Source organism: Alligator sinensis, unplaced genomic scaffold (genome assembly GCF_000455745.1).
Source record: "Alligator sinensis unplaced genomic scaffold, ASM45574v1 scaffold277_1, whole genome shotgun sequence".
Taxonomy (NCBI): domain Eukaryota; kingdom Metazoa; phylum Chordata; order Crocodylia; family Alligatoridae; genus Alligator; species Alligator sinensis.
The window spans coordinates 1,575,659-1,596,330 of record NW_005841899.1 but is presented as its reverse complement, the minus strand read 5'-3'; positions in this window follow the sequence as shown (position 1 = coordinate 1,596,330).

Sequence of the window (20,672 nt, the reverse complement as noted above, 5' to 3'; positions counted from 1 at the left end):
TACAGCAGGGATGTCTGGGGTGGGTGTAGGCCTCTGAATCTGGGTGCTTGAATATCTGTTTTGTTTTAAATTGGAGGAGTGGGTGGTGGATGTAGGGGTGGTAAGGAGACCACGCAGGGATACCTGAGAGGCATACCAGGTTTCGAGTCCTACCAGGGGTAGGGGTGTAAGACAGAGAGAGATGCAGGTGGGCTGGGGCCATGAGGGGCAGAGAGCCTGAAAGCAAGACAAAGGTGGACTGCGACGCCAGGCCAGAACAAGTGGGCCTAGACTAGACAGCTATATCCAGAATAACAGGTAGGCTTAAAGCCAAGAGGGCCGAAGACTACAGTGGAAGGTAAATGACAGCAGAATGCCACCATGGGTATGGCTGTGGGGGGAGGCTGGAGGCCACATGGCTTAATTAGTGCCACTCGGGTCACAAGTTGTGACTACAGAGTTTGAGCAGTGCCAGAGGACATGAGCAGCTCTCACTGGGCATGTGAGCTGCCCACAGGCAACAGGCTCTGTTAGGAGGTGGAGGGCTGAGACAGCAGAGTTCAGTTGAGTCAGATAGGCACCAGGACCATATACTCCAGGAGTCGGGGGCAACCTCCCAGTCAATACAGAAGGAAAATGAAGACATGGCAGGAAAGATGGAACAGGGGATATAGAAGACCTGCAATACACAGGACCTGTAGTGCAGGCAAGATTAGATTGCCCATAGGAAGCTCCACTGCTGCCCTGGGGCCCAATCCTGTCCCACACTCCCTGCACTTCTTTAACCATCACTCCCCTTCATTTTGTCAGCTGCCTACAAAAGTGTTTTTGTGAAGCATGGCTTAAGTAGTTGCTTAACCTTAAAGAGGATGATGATGCCCATTTAGTTCCCAAATTACAAGCACATGTTTACATGGCCTTCCTAAATACTTGCTTTCCAGAATCAGACTTAGGGCAGCTTGACAGGCACTTAAAACTGAGGCTCTGGGCCACTGTATTCACTTGTGGAAGAAACTGGAATTTCTTTTTACCAGACATATATAAACATGTACCTTGATTACCATACATTTAAAGAACACCTTTTTTTAGCCATCCACTTGACCCATATAACTCAGATTAAAAAGGAACCATTCCTATAACGGAAAATAACAAAAAATCATCTTGGGTTTAAAAAAATCAGGTTTTTGCAGAGGGTTCTGTATAACCTTGCGTATTGTAGAAAGTTTGTGGCAAGAATATGCAGAGGGGGAATGAGTGAGCCATGGACACTTTATCAGTTTGGGTAGATCTCTTCAGAAAAAGCTGCATACATCAATACTGGATAAAACAATCTCTGAATATCCTATACCTACATCAGAAGAAGGTTTTTATGCATGAGTTGATTTGCTAACATTGTTTGAAGTGTTGACATTTGCAACACTTTCTGATACTTGGATAGACAGAGCAACAGAATTTCAAAGTACTAAGAATTTTAATACCAGCTATGTATGCAAACATCAGAAAAATCACTGCGTCACACACCTTTCCTTCAGGCAAGAAGGCACCTCCAGGAATATGTATTCCCATGCTGGCATCATGTACTTCTTTCCTGGCAAAGACGTGTACCAGTATAAACAACATACTACCTAATACAGATACTTACAGAATACAAACATTTGATTACACTAGGGGTCTGATACTGTAAGTGCTGCTAAGGTCTAATGCCTACTGCTGTGAGTAGGAAGCCTGTAGGGGTGTGTGGCAGGGCACTGGTTGTGCGGCCACTTTAAGGGCCTGGAGCTGGCAGCTGCCAGGTGTCTGAGGGCAGCCATTTTGAACCTAGGGCTGCCCATATAAACAGGGCAGTTCTGCTGCTGGAGGCCAGGCAACAACATTGCCTGGCTGGAGGGCTGCTGGTGTCATCTGGAGGTAAGGGAGGAGCTGTAGGGGATGGTCAGGAGGCTCCTGGTCCTGGGCATGACCTAAAACTGCACCCTGCTGGGAGTGGGTGGCCTGGTGGGGCTCCCAGTGGTGCGGGAGCCCCCAGGAAATGCCAGGCCAGCCAGTGACCACCCCAGTGAAACGCAGGTCGGGGCACCTTAACCCCAGCTCCCACAACCGGGTGGGTTACCCGTTGTTTGGAGAGAGAGAGAGGGCCATAGACACATGCCTGTCCGGACTTCTCCTGACTGGCCCATGCTGGGGCCAGGACCAGAAGGGCAGAAGGGCTGGGGGCACACCATGAGGAATGCCCAAGAGCTGAGGGCCTGGGGCTCTGACTGGCCTGGAGGTGGGCCAGGGCTAGTGAGCCAAAGGTCCTGGGGGGACCACACCCGATGAGGAAGCAGTTCAGGGAGCCGTGCTGCCCAGTATGAAGGTGGATGAGACTGCCTGAGGTGAGGAATCCAGGCGCGGTTCCATTAGGAGGATTCTGAGGCCCAGTGTGGGGCCAGTGATGATGATGAGAACATCTAGATGCCATCTGTGAGGCTTGGGCTGCAGTTCAGGGAAGGAACGGAGCTGCAGATAGTGCCCCCTGGCATCGGGGCAGAAAATGGGCAGCCTCCCACTTACTAACATCTATTAAATAAATAACAACAAGGTGTGGTGGGTGAGAAGGCGGGCGGTTAGCCCAGAAACAGGTGGGCGGGCCACTGGGAAGTTGGCCCTGAGGAGGCCCCCTGTTACAGGGAGCCATGCAAGATTTCTTTGGTAATATCTTTTATTGAACCAGTTATATACTTTGGGAATGCATTAGCCAAGCTTTTGGGCACAAAATGCCCTTTCTCAAGTCCAAACTGGTGGCAAGTATTTGGTGATCAAGCCCTTAAGCCGATTTACATTATCCATACCCCTACTGAAAGTTTGTTTGTGCTCCTTTGAGATCAACTGCAAAATGCCATTTGATGCCAATGGGGTGAGATCAAGCCATACTGATTTAAAGACCGTTCACATTAGCACCACTGAGAAAATATAGAGATGACACTGACTAAACACCAGATTCATTAACAGTAGAGGAGTTAGGATCTGGATACAAGCTCCATGGCTCAGGCCCAGCCATGATTAAACTGCTATTTATCTTATTTGTTTTGGTTGAATTAACTTTTCACTAAATTGTATGGTGGGTGTAATTCCTTGTTGGTATTAAACTTCCCCCAAAAAAGGCAAAAGCTTCAGTGCTCTAAACTGTTCTCTTATTTATACTACAGGAAACCAATGCAGTTATGCAAACCCACAGCCAAAATAATCATGTGCTGATGTATAGAGATCTAAACTACCTCATGGACAAATAACTCTAGTTTGGAATTTTTCCCAAATGTTGGGCTGTTAATGCTTCAGCAACTGAGGGTAGGCAAAAATCATGTAATGAGATATAAACGTGAACTGTTGGTAAACCCTTTGGTAATATGATACCATGTTAAATATGTAAGACATCAACATAAATGCTCTTTAAAAGTATGACGTTTGTGCCACAACTCTACAGTGGATAAAAGTAAAATGAGAATTGATTATATATTTAAAATGTTTTATAGTATGATAAACAAAACACAGCCAAAATATGTTTTCTTAACCTTACTCTGTCTTCTATTACAAACACTTTTATGCATGGTTTAAAATGATCACACTCAAAAAAGATGCCATATACATTATATATACACACAAATCCACAGTCGCAGAAATTATACACAGACCAGTGCATGAACAGCCTTGGATGGGAAGCAAGATTCACATACTTAATGGAGTTCTATCAGTTGATAATAGTTCACTGAATTTAATCCATGAGATGTGGCCCCTGAATTCACCACCAGTCACATGGTGACACGGATAACAAATTCAACATGGGAAAGCCATTTGGGATCTGCCCCCTCAATTTAAAAATACATAATCACCATCACTGGCACCTAAATTGAAAATATGTCCTGTTGTAGCCAACTGTTCCAGTACAAAATGACAGGCTGCCTGCAGATGTTAACCCTTCCCCCTGCAAAAACAGCACTTTACTTTATACTTGGTGTGCTCCCACACTGAGCCCAGCGCATTAGTTGGTCCTGGCTTGCCCAGCATCTGTATAGATTGGGCACTTTAGTGGGGCTTTTTTGGCCCTTTTATCTAATAGGTGATTGAATCTGCTTTAGCTAAAAGTGTCAAAAAGCCATGCTGAAGCTCCTGATCTATACAGACGCTGTGGAGCCAGGTTGATCTAACATGCTGCTGCTGTTTCTGGTAAAGTGCATTGTTTTTATTTTATTTTTTTTAAATGTTTGCGGGCAGTTGTAGTTACTAACACCAGAATATGGAGTATTCTTTGCAGAGCTCCACAACCTAATATTTCCATAGAGGTACAAGCAAACATCTAGACTAGGGACAAAAGTTACACATGAACCAGTTTAAGTGATCAGAAACTGGTTTAAACCCATAACAGAACATAAATTCAATGCACATAAACCAGTTTGGAAATGGCTGAAACTGGTTTAAGATGAACCTGATTGAATGTAGTATCAGACTTAACTGATTTGAGTCAAACTGCTTTATGGAACTTCTGTCCCAGACCCCATCAATAGTTTATGTTAAATCAGAGTCCCCTAGCATCCCAGCATGCTTTTCAGCGCTGGGCTGGGCTGGGCTTTCTGCTCAAGAAAGCAGGGCTGGCCCCACCCTTCTCTCTGGCTAGCTGAGAAGGGGGTGGGGACTGCAGCTTTGAGACAGCAGCATCTGCCTGGCTTCCCCCTACCCCACTGTCCCCTCACTCACTGCTCAAGCAGGGATCCCCCCTCTCCCACAGCGGGGATCCCAGGGGAACAGACCCCAGCTGGCAACTGGCCATGCTGAGAGGTGTGTGTGTTTCCAATTTAACTGGAACAAAGGCAGGCAGGACAGTGTCCACGTAGGGCTTTTTTGAACTAGTCAGCTGGTCGGCTGGTAATGTCCCTCCATTCTTTCCTTAGAAAAAGCTGTTTAAGAAGAGCTTGAACTAATGAGAGAAGCTTTGTTTTCCTGATGGGCTGATAAGCTTTGTGTTCTGAGAAGCTCCCTGTTGGCTGGCTTGCTTGCTTCAAAGGCTGCAATCTGTCAGTGTTCAAGAGGGGACAAGGAGAGGTGTGAGAAATGACCTGGACTGCAGTGAAAGCAGTGCCTGTTTGCTGCAGACAGTATAAAGAAGCACAGAGAGTAAGACTGAAAAGCTCAGTATCATCAACAGATGCATGCAGTCCTTCCCCTCACCTCCCTTTGCCTGAGAGTGCTAGCCTGGGGGATGGGGTCTGGCAACACTCCCCACCCCTTGAGCAATGAGCTGGCAAAAGCCTGGTGAGGGCTGCTTTCCCCCTCCTCTCCCTCATTCAAGCACACCCCAGCTGGGGACTATGCAGGCCAGGGTGAGGGTTTAAACCCCTCCCTAATCATAGTGTCCTGCCAGGCCTGGCTGTGCTCCCCCTGCCCCTCCCAGCCGAACACTGTGGAAGGAAAGGGAAGGCTCACTCTAGTGCCCCCTGACTTCTAGCCTGAGCCACTGCAGGCATGTGCTTGCATTCCCTGATTCAAAAGTGAATGTCTATCCACTTGCAAATTGGTTAAATCTCTGCAAGTTAGACTAACCTGCAAAGATTGAATCAATTCAGGCTCGGGCTTTTTGAATGTCTGTCCCTAGCCCTAGGCAGTAGAACACTAACAAGAGACATGGTATTTCTTTGATAATGGTTTCCTTTCTCAGGGTCCTTGTAGAAGACTAGGGGGAGCCCAGAGGGGGAATTCCCCACTTGCCCCCTTTCCCTCAGTCCCCAAGAGCCAAGCTGCCTCGCTAACACTGGGATGACAGATGGAGTGGGTGCAGGGGTGGAAGAGCCCCTGTTATAGGCCCAGCATCTTCTCAGAGACCATAGTGGACTATCTTGCCTGAGAGGGAGTAGCCCTGATGACAGAGCCTTCTGCTTCCAATGGGACAGAATTCTACTTAAATTTTCCATCAAGTTATGGCCGGAAAGTGTTCTTGGAGGGTGGAAGGATCCCTAGTGGGGTACACAGTGTGGGCCAAGTCACAGAGTGGAGCTTAACCACAGCCCTTAAATTAAGATTGTGAGATTTTTCTGAAAGATATGCTCTGGCCAGACTCAAGGTATTGAACTCTATACAGAGCAAAATAGGTGAAATTCTATGTGTTTTGCTATGCAGGTGGTCAGACTAGATCACCAGGGTGCCATAACACCATGGCATGCCATGAGGTTCTTTTAAGGATGTTGCAGGGTACAGTACAATATAAGCACCGTTAGGTGTGCAAATACCTACACATGATTCACAAGATAAACCCAGAGCTTTCAAATAGGAATCAACAGTGTCAAATGTTTTGACCTGTAGTGGTCTTTCTGGATTCTTTGCAACAGAAGAATTATTCTATCACTTTTCTGTAGTGAGAAAATGAGTGAAAGGAGAGCTGACATTTTCTGAGGACTGCCTTCAGTCTAATCAGGGGTACCTTGAAGGTGAGAACCACTGGACTAGATGTTCAGTCTTTGAAAATTCTTTGTGAACAGCAGCCCAAGTTTTAAAATAGTCTGTATTTTCCAGTCTTCATGGATCTCTCTGAAACTTCTTGTTTAAGTAGGCCTTTGGGGGGGGAAAAGGTCCTAAATGGGTTAGAAGTTTACAGTGATTACCAGAGAAAAAATTTTGTGTTCAGAGATAAACTTTTTGTTGGGGGCTTGCAGTAATTTTTAGCTGAATGATCTTGTAAAATTTTGTTAAAGGGTGCTTACAGCAATAGTAAGTTACTTTTGGTATAATTTCTTATGTTACACACACAAGATAAATATCTATTAGGGCTGTGTGAAATTTCACTGGCTGTTGCATTTCAATGCTGTTTTGACTCGTTTCGAGCTCAAAACAGTGAAATCAAAATGAAGCGAAGGGCTTCAAAACAGTCTCAAATGAAACAAGGGCAGTCAAAACATTTTGGAAGTTTTGAAACATTTTGAATTTCGAAGCTGAAGCTGGGCTTGCCTGCAGGGAAACGGAAAGTAAGGAGAGGGAGGGGGGAAAAAGGGGGAAGGACTGCTCTGATATTGACTGTGTAGCTGGCCAGTGACTGTGATCCTTCCCTGAGGTCCCTTCCAATCCCAGTGCTCTGGTGGAGGGATGGAAAAACAGCATAAAAAGCAGCATTGTTTGAACTGGCCTGCTTTCTGCCTTGGGGTCAGTTAATGAGATCTTCCAGAAGCTCAGCAGCGTTAGATGACAAAGGCAGCTACCATTGATTTCCTACTTGCTAGCCTAGCAAGTGGGATTCTGCAATACCATTTGCTTTCTTTCTATATCCATTTATTTTATTATATTAATTGATTCCTTTCAATTTATTCCTCCCCCAAAATCTTTTTTTTTGTTTATTTATAATATAGAATTTATATAGGGAAACACACACACACACACACACACACACACACACACACACACACATAAAAAAATAAAAGATTCCACTCAGCTCTGTTAACACTACAACCTGCCAGACACCTGACTCCCCAGGAACCTCTCCACTTTTACCTGTGCTGCTACATCACCCTTCTCCCCTCCCCACCCCCAGCCTGTCCCTCACCCCCTGATGTCTCTATTTCCATTTTCACTGACTGGCTTTCTTGCCTGCATTGCATGCCAGCCTCTGGCTTCTCTACTATTTCTTTGATCCAGGAACAGCACACACACCAACTGCAGGTGTTTCCTCAGCCTGACAAAGGGTTTTTCAACCCAAAACCTTGCTAAGATATATTTCGGTAACTATTTAGTTGGTCTGATAAAAGATACCAGATTAGATTAACCCAAAGGACTTCGTCTGCCAGTGCCATGTCCTTAGACCAACATGCCTAGCACCTGACTGGAAGGAGGCAGGGCCCTGGGCACATCTAAGCCCCAGGGTTGGGGCTGGCAGGGAGAGTTCTCTGGCAGCTGCTGGAGAAGAAGCTCCTGCAGGAGCAGAAAGAAAGGCGAATAGTCTGTCACAGTTTGGCTGCCTGAGATGCTGCTGGTGCTACTGTGCTGCTGCTCACTAAGTTATTTTACCTGTTGTTATTTAAAGTGGTGGACTGAGCTGAGGCTGTAAGGGAGGAGGAGACCTCATTGGGGCACACTGTGTTGTGTAGAGGCCCTAGTTCCACTGAGAGTGTGCCACACGCGCGTGCGCGCGCACACACACACACACACACACACACACACACACTACGAGTTTTGCTTGTCAGCAGCCTGAGGTGCAGTTTCCCAGAAACCCCTGTATCTATCTCCTTGAAACCTAGCAGGGTTCATGGCCTCAGCAGGGGCTAGCATGCCTGCAGTTTTTACCCTGCTGTGCCTTAACACGCACACGTGACATGAGTTTTACTTTAAAGAATTTGAGGTGCAGTTTCTCAGAAACCCCTGCACCTATCTCACTGAAATTTAGCTGGCTGCATAACCTCAGAAGGAGTTACCATCTCTGCTTGTTTCATCCAAATCTGCCAAAAAATGACAAAATTATAGGCAGTTTCATGCTTCCCCATTATAGCGTATGGGCGAAACATTGAAACAGTTTCAATGAAATGAAACAGAACAGTACTTCGAAAAGAAACGAAACTTGAAATGAAACACTGTCCTGGTGAAACGGAAGCCAAAATGAAATGGTGCTGTTTTGCACAGCCCTAATATCTATTTTTCCAAAGCAGGGAAGATGGGAGTGGTTGTAGTATTGCATGGCTGAGATCATTGTTGACCTGAAATGTGCATGTCTCATGAAAAGACAGTAGGGGAATCTGACTAGCATCTGTCTCATGTCACCCTTCCTTGAATCAATGCTTTCCAGCTATTTTGAATTCATCCATCTCCTCAGCCAAATGTCAGATGTAGGAAGTTAAAGTTCTTTATTGAAAACTCTGGTTGACACTGGAGGGTTGTGGACTGCTCATTTTGGAGCTCATGATCATTTTTCTGAGCAAGCCTAGAAACATTTAAAAAAGTAGCACAGCATACTGGTGTAATTTGTAACTATGGATGATGTCATCAAATATATCTTTGCCAGATAACTAGAGTATTGTATAGTATATTGTATAGGTTATGCATAGGTGCCAGCTGGCAAGGAATCTGCAAAGCAATCTGGAAAATTTAGGACAGCTTGTGGGTAAAAATACTGACATCTAAAAGGTCTGCAAACCTCCTACTCAATTTTAACCATTTATTATTTATAGCTGGTAACATCTTTCTGGAAAATACTTTGCTTATGACCCACTCCATTCATTATAATACTTGATTGAGCAGAAGATAGTGCAGCGTGGTAGGCTAGATAGTGCAATCTGTCACCGAGAACTGCATAAATAGTATCCATGTCTGTCTTTTGTTCCCAGCTACAACTGAGGTGGTTGGGTCTCCAGGGCATAGGTGTCGCTGGGATTGATTGTCCTTCTTAGAGACAGGTGTAATTAAAGAATGATGCATAGCATGCACTATAGCTTGTTGGGATTACAATTGCTGCAACATCCAAAAGCCATACTGATCTCATTAGTCTCTTGATTGCCTCCTGCACAGTCTGCTGGAAATCTTTGCAAGTGCAAGTTCAAAAAGGAACATAATATGTCACGTTTTGATAGGCTCCTCCAGTCGCAAACAGCTAGCAGAAAACCTGCTGAGACCTGGGAGCTAAACACTGAAAAACTAGGGAATAATCCAAACTCAGTCTGCAAACCGGCTTACCTTCGCAATGTGCATTTGCCACAGTCATCCCAAGGTTCAAATTTGTCTAGAAAAGTAGTGAAGCCATCTGGAATACTCCAGATTTTTTCAATCTGAGATGTTTATTATCTTCTTGATGCTTGTTCAGCCCCCAACAGATGATCATCTTCTGCAAGGAGCCCAAAGGGGACATCTGCAGAGTTCTTGCGACTCCCCATTCTGAATACAGCTGTAAAGGAAAACATCCAATATGGGTGATGCTTTGTTGTATTCATTTCAACTTTATATTCCCCGTTTTGACTGAGATAGATACATGGATACTAACAACACAGTAATATTCAAACTCAGAGTAAAAAAATTGACTGCTTTAGTACAGCTGAATTTGGGAAACCTTCTTTTTAGTCACTGCATCCAAGTAGACTGAAGTAAATTGTCTCTGGACTATTGAGGTTACCCAGAGCATTATGTGCTCATAATCCACCCGTTCATTAATTTCTGTTCAGTCAGTGAGAGTTTTTCTTCTGCTCTGTGATGTAGTTAAAATAGCATGTTGCCAGCCTGTACTATTGTCGCTGTAATTTGGTTTCAGTTAAACTGAACATCCCCTTTATAAAACGAACATAGAGCAAATTTCTCTCTGCAGACATTTGTATAAAAACAATATCTTAAATTCTAAAAGAACAGATTGGCATATATTTTGCATTTTTGAAGGCACAGCAGATCCTTTCAGTTATAACTGTTAAACTGAATAGGAACACGAGCTGTTATCTTCCTTACCTGCAGCTGGGTAGCATTAAAATTATGTAGAGCAGAATTATCCCTTGCCAAAGTACCAATAAAATTCATTCTAATCTGATCCTTGAAGCATAAGTTAAGAGCAAACACTGTGTCAAAAGGGGAAACCAATGCTTAGGAAGTAAGATTAGATATGCATCGTTCAGTAATGACTACAGAGAGCAATCAGCAAAACTAAACACCACTGTGCAGGTATCTATCCTTTTCATTTTCATTATCCTGTTTTGTCTTCCAGTGAGCAGACAACTTTTCTGCCTGGCATATGATTTCCTGCAGGGTTTGTGCTGGATTTAAAATGTAACTTTTCTGAGGTTTGATTTTTTTTTTTTTTTAAAAATTAATTAATTAATTAATTTTTAAATAGACAGATAAAAGAGCAATTGACAGTTCAACTGAAGATTTGCCCTTGGTTTGGCGTCTCCTAGGGTTCTGAATTCATAGATAAGCTCATTTTTACCTCCACCTTTCAGGGCAGCATAGCTCTGGAGACTTCCTTTTCCTCTGCCTTTTTATTTTCTTCAGCTGGAGGGCCTTCTCCCTAGGTTTCAAAGTGCTGGTGCAGGTTCTGCTAGCCTCTGTCACTGGAACAAATAAGTACAGGTAATCCCATCTGCCTATGTTTTAGTGCAATCCGACTGAAAACTCCTTCATAGACCAGGCTTAGGAACTCAGTAAAGGAAAATGGCATATTTGTAATGCATATTGCACTGTCTGAGACTAGACTGTTTGCAGGAGGCAACTGCACCAGTGAGAGCTGCTGAACTGTCCATGTCCACTTCTGGTACAATTTTAACTTGTAATGACAGAAATGCAAGCGGTTGCTCTACTACATCCTATTAAGACTTTGCGTTAAAGCTAATTCCAGTTAGAACGTGAGTATTGCTCCTACCTCAAGGCTCATCTGTGCACAAATCCCCTTAACTCAAGTGTGGCAGCATCCTTATCTTGAGTTTGCTGGCTTGTCAGTGAGCAGAGGCTAAAACCCAAATCAACATTACTTGTCAGCTGCTAGCATGACCACTCTATTTTGTTGTTGCTGATAAATGCCACTGCTGCAGTGCTAGTTATTCAGTGCCTTCCTGCAATTTTCCCCATAAACCTAGGAAGGATAGACATGCTTTCCCATAGTTCATTCGCAAAAGAATGCATAGAGCAGCTCAGCTGACTTTGACATTAAGAATCATGAGATACTAACTTGATTATTTTGCAGGATGTCTGCTCTCACTTGAACTAAAAAAAATTGAGGAGGAATTCAAGCATGGAAACCCCAAGTTAACTCTATAGGGAAGGCATACAGCCCTAACTTTAACCTCTGCTGGCTTGTGCAGAGAGAGAAGTAGCCCTGTCCCAATCTTCCCCTTACTAAAGGCTGGCTTCACTTCACTGTACATTCTAGTCTCTGGCAATCACTGGTCGCTTTTTGCAAGTAATTAACTTTATCTCGGTAATTCCTTAGTCTCTTGTGGTTTGTCTTCACTGCAGCGTTAATTCAGACTGCTCTAGTACAGGTGGTGAATCCCCACTGTAAATCCCTCCCCATACCAGACTCATGTAACAACATCTACAATGATTCAGCGCTAGCCTCTGTCACTATGGATTTCTGGCGAGGCATCTCAAGGCTTTAAGCAGTGCATTAAACTAGGCTATTCTAGGAGTACATTCCCAGGGGGCTGTCTCTCTCTTTCTTCTTTGATGGGGAGCTGCTGTCTGTGACTGTAGCATAAGAATAAAAATGTAAATAATTTCCAAGCAGAATTACTTGTTATTAATAGAGACAGTTTTTGAAGGCAAAAGCCAACAGCATTTGTCAGCAAAAACTTTGTCAGAAGGAATTGTCTGCAAACCTATAGTGATTCATAGCACACCTAACTGACTTTGCTTCCTCTCAATTTCTTTCCTGTCTACCAAACATAAAAATGAAATCTTGGGTCTATTTCTTCACATTATGGATTTACTGATATCACACCACAACTTTACCAGAAAGCTAGGTCAGCTTCTGGCAGCTGGCCATGTGGGAGAAAGAGATCTTGGGTAGTTCTCCCTGTTCAAATACTGAAAAGTGAAGTAGGAAAATATGGGGTTAAAATACAGTGCATAAGATTTGGAAAGAAAAATTCAGGCCATGGAAAACTGCAGGATGAGATTAGAGGACCAACATGGCATCTATTTATTGCCAAATAGGTGGGTCATCAGTCCAGGCTAAAGTAAAATCTACATTCAAACATAGACTTAATGTTGTATATGTTAAATAAAGCTGAAAAGCACTGTTAGGCCTGGATTAGATTTTTACTGGGTGAATGGCGAGGTCCTGAGGAAACCCAGGTGTGATGGCGGGACGTGGGGAGATGGGCAGAACTCACTGGGATGCCTTGCTGAGACCATGCCTGACGGCCGCAGACTAGCCAACTGGAGACTAGGCCTGTCTCCTAAAAGGCCTGTCTCCTAAAAGACTTACCTGCAGGAACACTGCGGCAGGCATTGGAGCGGTGGACAGCACTGCTGCACCGATTTATAAGCTCCTGCTCCTTCTGGCTCCAGGGATGCACAGCACATGACGTCAATGAGCTGCCATGTGCTGGCAGTATAAAGGAAGACATGGCCCCAGTGAGAAGGAAGGAGAAAGCCAGAAAGCAGAGCCTGGCATTTGGAGGACTTGGCAGTCTTCCAAGGGGTCCCCAAGGAGGGGAGACAATGGGGACTAAAAGCTGTTAGCCCCACCGGACCTGGGGAACCAGCAGACCTGGATAGGGGTATTCAGGGCTGTCTGCCTCCATGAGAGGGGAAGCCCTGGGAAAGCTGAGTGCTGGAGCCTGAGGGATTCAGCCCAGCTGAAAGGACTGCATATGCAGTTTCACCTCCATTTTCACTTTATTTGTGAGCACTCCAAGAGGGTTTTTGTTTCCTTGTTTGCAAGCAGTGGTTGGAGATTCAAGGCCCCATTTTATTTATGTGTATTAACTAGACGTTGAATTGGGGCAACCCAAACCCAGAGAAGGATATCGGCTCAGGGTATTTGGGATGTCTTAGAGACTTACCTGGGGAGGCTCTGGGAGGTAAGGGAATCTCACGCATCTACCTTTGAAGTATATTATTGTTTATGTTATTTCTTTTTTTTTCTCGACAAAATTACCTTTGATATGTGGGGATCGTGTGCCTTGACAGCAGCAGTATAACCTACTATCGCCTCATGGGAGACGGGGAGCAAGATTTCATCTACACAGTTCTGGCATTTATATCTTTGAAGGAGCCCAGTGGCTTTAACTGAGTGACTACTGCATCCAATGGTGACACTGCAGCTGGCATGTGGATCGGGTGTAGGAGAGATGGAGCCCCCAGTCCTCAATCTGTCACTCTGTGAGTAACCCCTGGGGGGCACCCATAATAACATCACTGAACCCTCCTCTTTCTTTATAACACCAAAGATGTGGCAGGAGAGTCGGAAGTGGTTCTCTCCTAGGGTGCTCAACGATAGCCCCTTCTGGAACACAAGCTCCGCAGTAGCCTAGGCTGATTCTGTAGTGAAGGCAAAGCTTCTAGTATGAGGCACAGGGGAATGTGATAAATAAGGCAGCTTACAGACATGAAAAACAAAACAGCACTTCACTTTCAGCTTGGCAGACCCCCATGCCAACCACAGCACATACCCAGAAGAGCCAACACATTAGTTTGACTTGGCTTGCGCAACGTCTGTATCGATCGTGAGCTTCGGTGGGGCTTTTTGATGCTTTTATCTAATAGCTGATTGAATTGGCTATTAGACAAAAGTACCCCTCTGCCCCGAAGCGTGTGATCTATACAGATATTGGGCCTGCTGGGTCAAACTGACGAACTTCCTCTTTTGGTAAAGTACTGCTTTGGTTTTTGTTTTGTGCCTATTAGCAGCATAACATACTAACACGATTCAGGCAAAATTATAAAGAAATCATGGTGGCTGCTCTTGTTTGCAACAGTTTTATAGGGAAGGACAAGATTCTGATCCTATGACAAGTCAGTAGAGGGACTCTTCAATGAGAGAGGAACTGAACACTAAATGACTTAATATGTCCTCCTTCCTTGTAATTGCTATTGTTTTACTTAGAGGTTGGTGTAAAAATTTGTTTATTACTAAATGTAAGCTGTTTTTCTCCCCCCTAAAAATTGTTTAGCTAGAATTGGCTTTCATACAAAATGCCATTAATGGTAACTGCTTTGGGTACTGTCTTTCAGCAGGGGTCATAATTATAAATAACTTGTATACTGAATTTTAAACAACTAAACTTATCTAAAATCAAATGAAAATGTTCTGCACTATGAAGGCTTCTTGCATCAAGGCTCGTAAATCATAGCTGAATCTCATTTTTTATGAGGCCTGAGGGAAAGTCAAAGGTTGTGTTCTTTGCTTTCTTTTGTAAATATGTTACAGTTCATTTCATCTAGAATCTGACTTTTTTCACAGTTGGTTGTAGAGTTAGTTCTATAGCCTTCATTGTGGCTTAAATAATTTAATATCCCGTTTATTTTTTTCCTGAAATGTGAAGAACACCGACGCAATATATATTTAGAATAAAAAGTGCTGTTCATTGTTTCAGTGGACATCTAAAACAATGTCACTTTTTTTTTCTTTTCATATTGGGCATGTGGAAAGCAAAAAATACTTTTATTCTGACACATTTTCAAATTTTTGTATGTTATTAATTAAATTAATGCACAAGTCAAGTAATTCCATGATTATTTAGTTCAGGGAGTGGCCAACCTGTGGCGGGGGTGCCACAAGTGGCATGGGCAGCTTCTTTGTATGGCATTCTGCAGACTGGGGCGGGAACAGGCAGCATAGCAACAGATTGGACAGGAAGTAGGAAGCAAAGCAGCAAATTCGGGGAGCATGCAGAAAAAAGCAAAGCAGCAGATCAGGCAGGGGAAAGGGATTGGAGTGGAACTTAGGGAAGGTGTGGTGCTTATTTGTGGCATTCCTACCAAAAAAGGTAGGCCCCCACTGGTTTAGTTTGTTTCAAGAAACAATGTCTTATTTGCATGGATTCTCTTTTGCTTTATAGACAGTGGATGCAACATGGCAAGAAGGTACAGCAGAAACGTACAATTTTCTGCGCAATATATGTTAGAGACCATTTTGGCTGTCTCTGCTGTATTCATGATATTGTTTTTATTGTTACACTGTTCTCTTAGTACGTTCTCCTCTGTCCCTTAATGCTAATCTATCTAGGAGACCTGGGTAGCCACCTTGTAAGCAGCACTGTAGAGACCCACAAAATAGCTGCAGAGAGTAATCTGAACATGACAACGTCTTTCTGCATTAATGTAACCATTGCAATTTGAGCTAGCCAATTAATTTTATTTTCAAAATAACTTGTAAATGAAAAACATGTTTTCCATTGAGGTGACTATCTTAATTTGACAGTTTTTTTCTGAGTAAATAAGGTGAGAAGGAATACAAAATTGCATGATTTTGCTGAAGTAGGAAATATCATACCCATGTGAAGGCAAGGATAGGAAGTCTAAATTCAATCCATAACAAAATGGAGAGCCAGTTAAGTGCCTCAAAGAGGGACCTAAGTGTAGAAATAGGCACGATTTTGGAGATGGGAAGGCTCTTGTATCTTAAAAGAGAAGAAGGAGATAGCTAAGAGAGATGAGGAGGGTTTTAATTGTGGAGATAGAAAAGGTACAGATTTTAGAAGTGTTTTGTAGGTTGAAGTTATAGTACTTGATAATGGCTTATGTTTGAGCACAGAAGTTGTTGTAAAAAGGACCCCTAACGTTCTGAACCCAAGGGACATGACGGAAGAAATCATAATTTATTCTAGCAGAGAATAGAGATTAAGGAGATGATTTTGTGTGTAGTTTTGGCTACATGGAATTTGAAACGATGAGTGGCTATTCCATCTGAGATGTCAACTAGAGAGCTGAACTTCCAAAAACAGTAAAGCGTTGACACAAAGGAGGGCTAAGCTTTGTCTCAGGAAGGGGTCAGTTTTCCCATTTTGTGAAACCAGATTTAAAAAAAAATAAATCGAAAAACACCATGGCTTAAATTGTAAGATTTTTCACAGAGTTTATAGAGGTGACCTAAACTCAGGGTGCTTCAGGCTTCAAAACTGCTGCGTTAAGATTTTGGTTGATTGATGCCTTTTTTTAAATCAAAGTTCACAAAGTTGGGAGCTTAATGGGAGAGATGTTAACAATTTGACCCATTTCTAGCTGCTTCTAAGTGAAGACTTCTATGTCTGAACCTAAAAAATACATCTGCCCCTCCCCTTGAATGATTCAAGTTCATTCTTGATTTCTTATTTCTTTAATTTTCTTGCCTGTGGGGTAGGTGGATCTGCAGCACTGAGGAAAGATGACTCAACTTGGCCTGAAACTTAACTTGTGGAGCACTTACTGGTTCTGACAGTATACTTTGTCTTCAATTATAACTATTAAACCACCTGTCAACAAAGCTGTAGTGATCTACAGGGATTTCCAAAACTCCACTGAATAGTGAATGGGGGAGCAGAAGATGGAACTGGTCACTGCAATGTGTGGTCAATTCTGAAGATTTAGGGTCCTTGCAAATCACTCCATCCCTGACTAGTAGTTAGTGAGGCCATGATTTTTCCCATTTTGTTAGTGACACCTAAATGTAAATCTTGTGGATTGTAACTGTTACCAGACTTTTGTATAATGGTTGTTTTTTCTTTTTTCTTGTTTAACTAAGAGGTCTGGTTTCTAAATCCTGAACAGCTTTTTTGTTTGTTTGTTTGTTTGTTTGTTTGTTTGCATGTTTTCCTCCTATACAGAGGAAATGCAATGAAATCCATGAAATGGCAAATACTCTGAATGAATTTCACCTCCTTGTCTTTCCTGCTGGACAGTTAGTATAAACAGGTGTTATCCTGGCTCATGGTGCTGCCCATGGCTGCCACCGAATAGTGGGATCCTAGGATGCCCAGTAGCCAGCAACCTCACCCAGCCCTTCTAGGACACCCTTTGGGTTAAATACAGACAGTCAAACAGCCCATGGCTGAATTGATTCAACCTTTGAAAGTTAGTCTAAGCTACGTAGATTGAACTGATAAGTAAGTGAACAGACATTCACTTTTGATTTTGGAAGTGCAGCCACATGTGTGCAGTGGCTTAGGCCAGAAGCTGGGGGGGCACTAGAGCATGCCTCCCTGCTCTGCTGGAGCAAACAGCTTGGGCCAAGGCTAGCCCGCCCTCCCTGCAAGTGTCTGTGTGGGAGGGAAGGTACAAAGCATCCTGGGATGCTGGGGGACTGAGAGTTGACTTGAATATGAAGGGGTTCTGGGATAGAAGTTCAAGAAACTGATTTAACCTATATCGGTTAAGTCTGATGCTACATCCATCCAAGTTTATCTTAAATCAGTTTTGACCATTTTGAAAGTGGTTTATGTGCATTAAACTTCTGTTGTATTACAGATTTGAACTAGTTTCTGATCACTTATACTGGTTTGTATGTAATTTCTATCCCTAGCCCAGGAATTCAGAGTCATATCAGGAACTTCCTGTTGCCTTCTATACAAATATTTTTAGAGGGGACAGGGAGAGAAAAGGAGGAGGGCAAATTTTTTCTGTTTCTAGTCACAGCGTAGTACTAAAATCATAGTAAGACACCAAACACTTCAAATCTGTTGGGAACATTAAGGCTGATGGTCACAGATTTTATTTTCAATTATTCTGTGTTTGATCAGCTATGCAATTTTTTGATGTTTTATTGAAGAAAATAATAACCAGATCATTAACATGTTTATAGCTCAGAAATTAAGGAACTTGGTTTCTGCAAGGTCCTCCACACCATGCACACAGAGCGCAGGTCAAAAGATTAGTGATAGCAGCAAAAGAACAATGTGGTAAAAGATGAGTCAATCCATCATGAACACACCGTCTAGCATCTGGGAGATCCAGATGATGCACACTGTAGTTTCCCTATATCAGCACTAATGTCTCTATTGTTGCCTTTTTTTAAAGCTCTTTTCTAGTGAGGCCTATGGCATGATTGAGCTGCTGGTTATTGCAGTGGCTGTGGCACAATCAATCATCATGGGTAAAACAAGGCCAACCTGATCTTAGTCTCTTGCCAATTTCCTTTGATTGCTAGTGGCTGTTAGGATTATATTAACTGCCCTAAGAGCTAGCAGGATAACTTTTGGCTTGGTTTTTTATTTTATTTTATTTTATTTTATTTTTTTTACTGCTTAGTAATCATGGTGCATCTAATTGCTCAGAGCAGACATTTATTTTAGACTGATTCTTAGTTATTTCTTCAGCCCTGTAAATTTAGTTTTGATCTTTTTTTTTTTTTTTTTTTCCTACATGTAGTCTTCTGCAAATTCCTGTGAATTGTTTTGAAGGGCATCAGTGGGTGTGTTGAACATCTGAGCATCCATGCAAATAGTTTCTGCACCTGCACATCTGTAATAGCGGTGAATCATTCTTTCCCTTGTTAAAACTTTACAGCAAAATCATTGGCTAAACACAAGTGGGAGAGGTCTATTCAGGGGTCAGAATAACAAGAAGGTAGGCGTGTTACATAGGGAAGAGTACTGCCTCAAATATGCATTTCAGTTCAATTTAATAAGTCTAGAACTGGGAGCTACATTTTAAAAGACAGAAATCAGTTACAGACTATGTTATAGTCCCAGAATATACAGAGTCAGATTTATTTTGAGTCTGTGCATGCATAAGAGTCTTTTGCAGAGATGCTGCTTTAGGAAGTCTGTTGAATCCATCGTTTTCAGCAGTACTTAGTGCTCAGATTCACAAACTGTTAGAATCGGAGAGAATTTAAGTAGCCCGCAGTACCCTAAAGTGGAGACTACTGACAAAGCAGGGGGTCTGCTCCAAAGGGTAACTGAAGGATGTGCATCACCTCGCTAGCCTCTGCAAGTGGGATTCCTTTAGAAATCCCAGCCATAAACCTACTTCTGCAAAAACCCAGCTGCCTTTTCTCAGTCAGAATCCCTGAACCAACACTAGGGAACCAGGCCTAGTACTGTTAATCCTTGTATATGCTTAAAATTGCTTAGTCAACAAGAGGTATTTTAAATAATCCACTGGAATTTTTAAAATCTAGATGGAACCCACATGTCATGTTTTACATGTGGGCTGTGCCCTCAAAAAGACATTGACTTCCAGTTAAAAACAATAAGTGGCATAAACATTCAAGCAATGTGATAAGCTCATGTTACTAACTTGGATAGATAGTTTGAGACTGAATTTTATGCTCAGCTGTATCAGTTATAGAACCAACGAGAAGAAGCAGCAATAAGCTCCTCTAACGTCCCAAAGGACTAGTCCCAGTGCAGTCACTAGACTGAAGCCTGGGAGTCTGAAATACAAACAAGGCCACCTCCACACAGTCCAAGTCTATTCCAAACTTTGTCCTTGCCATTTTTTCTCTCTTGTTTAGTCCCACAGTAACCAACATCATCTCCTGTTGATAGGGCTGACCTACTTTTCCTAAGTCTTCTTATGGACATATTCATTACCACTAACTTGAGTGACTTCAAATACCTTTGTGCCACTGGATCTTACCTATGTTCTCAGCTTGTTCAAAATTCAACCACATGATTACTCACTTGGTGCAGGATAATTGACCATATCACTCGGAGCGCTTTAGTGACTTACAGTAAAAGAGTAGATCAGTGGAAAGATCCTGCAGCTTACATCCTGAGCTCTGTTTGGCTGTGGCCTGCTTTCTTTCCATGACCTTATAGCAGCTCTAACTTGCCTGGCCATTGGTACGGTATCTTTGTCCCAGTCATGTTATGACTAACTAAAATCCAGTTAAAACATTACCTGTTTAAGAAAATATACATTATTCTAGTATCCTTAGTACAGAGTTTCATCATGTGCTTCTAAAGCAGCAATGCAATTTCTAATTTCCATAGCACTTTCTATCATAGGATCTCAAAAGCTAATTACTAAGCTTGTTTAGTTAAGTGTTGCCATTGTAACCCTGTGCAAGAGGTGGATAATTTCCTGTTTACAAATAGGAATATTGAGGCCTAAAGAGTAAATGATTCCCCCAGTAAGGAAGTCTATGGTGGAGCCAGAAAGAAAACCTCCATTTTTTTTTGCAACCACTAGAGCACATTTCTTAGCCTTCAAGGGACATCTTTGACTTCAAACTAAGTTTTTCAGTGCAGGAATATGATTATTTCTTGGTGAGGTGGGGGAAGGGGAAGGTAGGAGAGGGGGGTTGGTTTACTAGGGGGAGGGTTAAAAATAGCCCTAATCCCAGG